The sequence below is a fragment of the Lissotriton vulgaris genome, chromosome 3_1 (assembly GCF_964263255.1).
Source record: "Lissotriton vulgaris chromosome 3_1, aLisVul1.2, whole genome shotgun sequence".
In the NCBI taxonomy this organism is placed as follows: domain Eukaryota; kingdom Metazoa; phylum Chordata; class Amphibia; order Caudata; family Salamandridae; genus Lissotriton; species Lissotriton vulgaris.
In genome coordinates this window covers 247,849,490-247,855,736 of record NC_141689.1, presented here as the reverse complement: position 1 = coordinate 247,855,736, position 6,247 = coordinate 247,849,490, and positions in this window count along the sequence as shown.

The following is a 6,247-nucleotide window of genomic DNA, read 5'->3' as shown; positions in this document are numbered from 1 at the left end:
TGGGGGCCACCGACTCTGCAGGGCGGGCTCTAATTGCAGGAGTGGGGAACTCTGCAATGAGTGCACCTTCCAGTCTTCTTTGGTGAACGAATCAGATTGTTCCCTGGCAGAGTGACGCCCTTTCAGTCAAAAGGCAGAGAATACAACGAGACAGCCAGTTGATCAAGGAGAGCCAGATAAAGTTGTAATGTTGGTGGATCACGTGAATGAAGAGGCAGACTCTGGGTGTCCTTGGGGAAGGTTTATATTTATTCAAGTTATACAGATCACAGGAAGAGCGCCGGGCGTCTTACAAATTGCGCTCCGATCGCTCCAAATGCGCGCCTCGCTGCTCGCGCATGCGCACCACTCGTTCGCAATCTCGTCCTTGAGTGCTGCGTCGTCACGCGCCCGCAAAGGACTAGACCGCTACACTACATATCTCCCCTTTTTATACACACACAAGGAGATGCTAAGAGTCCACTATTTCAACATCCCCCCAATTCAAACTCTCTGAAGCAAGCGGGTATGACCACCGCTCTCCCTGCACGTGTACGCCATACCGGGGTAGAAGCTTCTCGGACACCATCTCCCACAGGGCTCAACATTTCGCTCCTCATCTTACTCAGTTCATTTCTCTGGGGTGTCATGTTCTTTTCGACCCTCTCTTCCTCTACCTTCGGGGCTTCCAGCTCTTCTCCCTCTAAATGCGAATGTCCTTACGCTTGGCTGTCACCTTCTTCCGTTATTCTCTCTTCTCTACCACTCAGTTCTTGATCTTGTTGGCCTTTCTCTTTTTCTTCAGGCGACTGTAGAATCTTGTTAATTTTAGCCATGCGGTCTTGGGACCACACATTTCCATCACTAAGCAATGCAGCTCTGTTGTATACTTCCTCCACTTGCATGGGTGGGCTGTACTTGCTTCTCCTTTCCTTTTCAGCACGGCCAACTTGACTCTCACCCATTCCCCTTTTTCCGAAGTTGCTTCTTTCACATTTCTTCTCCTGTTATAGTGCTCAGAATATACATTTTGGGCCCTTTCGAGATTGTGCTGGACTACGGCAGGTGACCATTTGCTGGTGACTGTCTTTTCCCTCCAGACCACATTGTCCTTCGTGAACGGGTGCCTGCCCCTTAGGATCTGAAGGGGCTGTACCCTGTAGAGGTGGGGTAATCCTGTACACCCACAACATGCTTTGGACCTCCTTCTCCCAATCTTTGCCCTTCATGATGGCAGCTTGTATGGATCCCATGAGGACATGATTAAATCTCTCCACCTGTCCATTGCTCGAAGGGTGGTACACTGAGGTGTGTTTCACTTTGATTCCATTCCTTTCTGCGTACTTGTACCACTTCTCAGACGTGAACTGTAGACCATTGTCACTGAGGACCGTCCTCGGGATCCCTTCTCTCAGGAACACTGAGGTGAGAAACTTGATGATTGTGTCAGTGTCCATCTCATCCTGCACATGTATTTCTGGCCACTTGGAATACTTGTCCACCAAAACACATAAGTATTTCGGCATACCTTGGTTATCCAGCACTGGTCCCAGAATGTCAACCGATACATCCTCCCACGGGTTGTGCGGTTGGTCGAACCTTCCCAACGCAGGTCTCAATGGTTTCAATATTTTGTCGGCTCCTTGGCACTGGTCACAGTCCCTCACATGCCTTTCTACTTGATTGTCTAGTCCCGGCCACCAATATATTTGCTTCACTCTCAGTTTAGTTTGCACGATGCCGAGATGTCCTTCATGTAGCTGGCGCAGTAGGAGCGGGATTAGTCTCATGGGGGGCACCACTTTATCACCTCGATATAAGAAGATTCCGGAGTCACTCACTGATAGTTCTTCCCTTACTTCGTAGAATTTTCGGAGAACTTCTTTTAACCTCCTTTTCTCTGGCCAGCCACCGAGCACACATTCTTTGACCTCCTTCATGTCTTCGTCCTCCTCATACGCCTGCGCCCATTCTTGCTTGCTGATTACTTTTTCTGAATCCTCCATCACAGCTATCATCTCTTCATTCTCCAACGACGAATTTGGCGCCTCCTCCATGGCCGAAGCTCGACTAAGGTAGTCAGCCACTTTGTTGCGTGTCCCCGGTATGTACTCCACATCATACCTATTCTCCAGCAGCCTCAGCGTCATCTTGGCTATGCGTGGGGTTGCAGTTGCATGTCCACTTGAGGTGAGTACCTTAACCAGCGTTTTGTGGTCCGTTTGCAGATGAAATCTCGTGCCCCACAGGAACTGCCTGAACTTCCCCATGGCCCATACCACCGCCAGCATTTCCTTCTCAATTACACTGAACTTTTGTTCTGTGGGGGATAACGCTCTGGATGCGAAGCTGAGGGTTTCCACAGTGCCATCTTCACTCTCTTGTGCGAGAACTGCCCCTAGCTCCTTTTCGCTGGCATCTGTGGTCAGTATGGTCTGTCCAAGAGGGTCATGTCCATGCAAGGGTACCGCCTGGCTTATGTCCATCTTCAACCCTTCGTATTCCCTCTGTGCTTCTTCATCCCAATGGAACGCTGTCTTGTTTCTTATGAGCTGTCTCAATTGATGTGTTTTGGTCGCGAAGTGCTGAACGAATTTACTATAGTATTCGGCCATCCATAAGAAGGATCTCACTTCCTCCTTGCTGACGGGGGCTCTGGCATCACAAATCGCCTTCACGTTCTCCCTCTTAGGGGTGATCCCATTTCCTTCAATTTCATGCAATAGGTAGGTGACAAACGTCATTCCCAGTCGACATTTGTTCCATTCAGCTGTCAGTCCCTTCTCCTGCAGCACGCTCAGTACTTTGTTCAGTTTCTTGTCGTGGTCTTCTCGATCCATTCCCATCACCAAGATGTCGTCTTGGAAATATTGGATGCCATCTACGTCCTTAAACAGGCGGTGCATCAGCTTTTGGAACACCGCTGCGGCTGATGCCAACCCGAAGGGCATTCTGCGAAATTGATAACAACCAAACGGTGTTATGAAGGACGTTAATTTTCTGCTAGATGGATGCAAGTCTATCTGATGATAGGCGGATGCGAGGTCAATGGTGGAGAACCACTTCACTCCCCTTGTTCTGGCTAGCTAGGAATTCTTCAATCCTCGGCAACGGGAATTTCTTCACTATCAGGCATTTATTTAGTTCTCGCAGGTCCACACACAAACGCACCTTGCCGTTGGGTTTTCGTGCTACGACTACGGGAGATAGCCATTCCGAACTGTCTATGGGCTCAATTATTCCTTGTTCTTCAAGTCTGCGTAGTTCTTGTTGCACCGCTTCCCTCGCCGCGATGGGCACGTTCCGGACCTTGTGGGACACTGGGCGGGAGTTCTCTTTGAGCAAGATTTTGTGCGTGAATTTCTCTAGCTTGCCGACTTTCCCTCCTATGGAAATTCTCTCTTCACTTTCTCCGGATTCGGCCAGCACTCACAATCCGTCAGCAACACTTGCTCACTGCCTCCTGGGTCCAGTTTGATCCCTAGATCTCCTTGATCTCTCCACCCCAACACCGATGGGCCCTTCTCTGCCACATACAATTTACAGTCCGCCGTTCTACCCCTAAATTCAAACTTCAGGATGCGGTAGCCCACCATGGGAATCGGGGTGTCTGTATACGATACCGGACGAATTTCTGGCGGTCCAACTTGGGGCCTAGGCTTGGACTGAACTCTTCCTCCCATACCGATCTTTGGACTATGGTGTGGGGATCCTGAGTCTATTGCAATCCTGATCTTCACTCCTCCTATCAGCATGTTGGCCCGTGGTTTACTCGAGCGCTTGTTTTCTATTCCCAGCACCTGCTCCTCGATGTACAACACCAGGTCTTCTTCTTCCTGTTCCTCATCTTCTCCTTCTAGCCGGTCCTTTGCCAGGTACTTCACGACCGTCTTCTTCCCCTTCCTGCAACATACCTTCTCATAATGACCTATTAGGCCACAGAACATGCATTTCGCCCGAAATGCTAGGCAACTTTTATCTTGGGCCGCGTGGTTCGCACTTCCGCACCTGTAACACGTGGCTTTGCTATCCATGGACTGTTTCCATGTTTGACTTGACTTTCCCAACCATCTGTTGGTTCCTTTATTTTTCCCGTGCATCATTCTCTTTCGTCCTGACTGCTCTGCATCGTCCACCTTGTTCACCATGGTTCTCTGGGTGTTCTACCGTTTCGCTGCCTCAGCGCATCGCTTCGATAGTTCCTCTTTCTTTACCATTGCTATTACTTCTTTTAGCGTCGCCTCTCCATGCGCCCAAAACTTATCCTGCACCGTCTTATTGGTGGTGTGCATCACGATTTGGTCCTTTATGAAGTCGTCTTGTAGTGTCCCATACTTGCATGTAATCGCCAACCATCTCAAAGCCGCAATGTAGTCGTCAATGGATTCTCCCGCTTCTTGCCTCCTCTGCTGGAAGTTAAAACGATAAATGGAGACGCACACCGCAGGCCGGTAATGATAATCTAGAGCTTCTAAGGCATGCCGGAAGATATCATCATCAGCCGCTGGTCTAGGTGTGGGCACTAAGTTTGTGAACACTCTTATCCCTTCCGGACCTAGATTATGTAGGGGTATCCTTCTTCTCCTCGCACTGGGGAAGGGTTGTCCATTTTCGTCTTCCAAAGCTTTTAAATAGTTCTTGAAATATTCCCTCCAGTCTTCCCATTTCATCTAGGGTTCACCTGGTTTGGGCAGAAACGGAATCTGCGCCGTAAGGGAAGATGCTTGTGTGCTCATCCTGGCCTGTTCTTCCGGTTCCCCTCCTTGACTTCTAGGGCTACCAGACGCGCTTGCGTTCCGTGTTGAGTCAGGGTTCTCCTTCTCCCCCTTCTCTTCTCTCTCCCCGTTCCGCCAGGGCCTTAGTGGTGGTGTATCTACCCTCCTACTGTGCTTCCTTTCCTTGTTCGCCTCAGTTCCTGGCCCTGGTGCACGTGGTGGGAGCGTCTCGTCTCCTTGCGCCTCTGCCATGCTCCTCCTGTGACTCTCTGCCCTTGTGCTTCTTTCCTTTCATTCCCCTGACTGGTACAATGCAGTTGTCCCCCAATGTCTGTTGCTCCTCTGTGTGCCTTTAGTCTCCTATGAAGCAGTTAGGGCTTCTTGTGGGAAATCCCACTCCTTGTCGCCACTGTGATGTTGGTGGATCACCTGAATGAAGAGGTAGACTCTGGGGGTCCTTGGGGAAGGTTTATATTTATTCACGTTATGTAGATCACAGGAAGAGCGCTGGGCGTCTTACAAAGCACGCTCCGATCGCTCCAAGTGCGCGCCTCGCTGCTCGCGCATGCGCACCACTCGTTCGCGATCTCGTCCTTACGTGCCGCGTCATCACGTGCCCGTGAAGGACTAGACCGCTACACTACAAAAGTGACATAGAGCCAGGGGAAAAGGTGCAGGTTAAAATTCGTCACCCTGGAGGAAAATGCAATATGCCTTTTGAATGCGAGCCATGAACTAGGACATGAAGGGCAGACCGATCTGAACTGAGAGGGAAAATGATGCAGTGACACAGAATGTATTTCTTCTCTTCAAGAGAATGTGGTCTCAAGGCTAGACTGCCGACTTTGGAGCTGGGAAACCAAGGTTCTAGACTTGGGGTCCATTCATCATCCTGTGGTTCTGGGCAAATCACTTAATCTCTCTGTGCCCACCCAAAAAAAATGAAAATTGTCTTTGTGTAACGTAACTGGTGCTCATGTAAAGCGCTCCAATACCTTCGGGTCGCGTTCGTGCTATATAAATCTGAAAAAAAAAGTGGACGCAGTTTGGGAAATAAAATATGTACAATTTGTTTTTTAAAACTGCGTTTATCGGTGTAGTCCTCGCCGACACTACAAAGTCCTAATGGCCACGAAAACTGCAGCATAAAAAACTACAAATAACATGAGTAAATACAATAAAAGATCTCGGAAATTAGAAAACGTTTCTGTATTAATGGAAAGGTGTCTGCATGTCTTGGGAGCACACAGAATGGATACTGTGAGCTCGGATTACCCTCAGAACAGTTATTGGCACCGCAGAAAGAGATCAGTCCTGACCATACAGTTGACGGACTCTCATGCCCCTCAGTTTACCCTAAGGTATTTTTTTTTATTTTAAAAATTACGTTGCCAGGGGCACGCGAACAGACACTGACACTATTTCCATTTCTATGAGAAAATTCCGCAAATCGTCAGTAGGGGGCGATACAGGCCTCCCATTCACTAAAATCTCGAGCGCTTCAACTTGTGGAGAGCCCTGTGTAGTGAAAAAAATGTATGGTTTCGGTCACT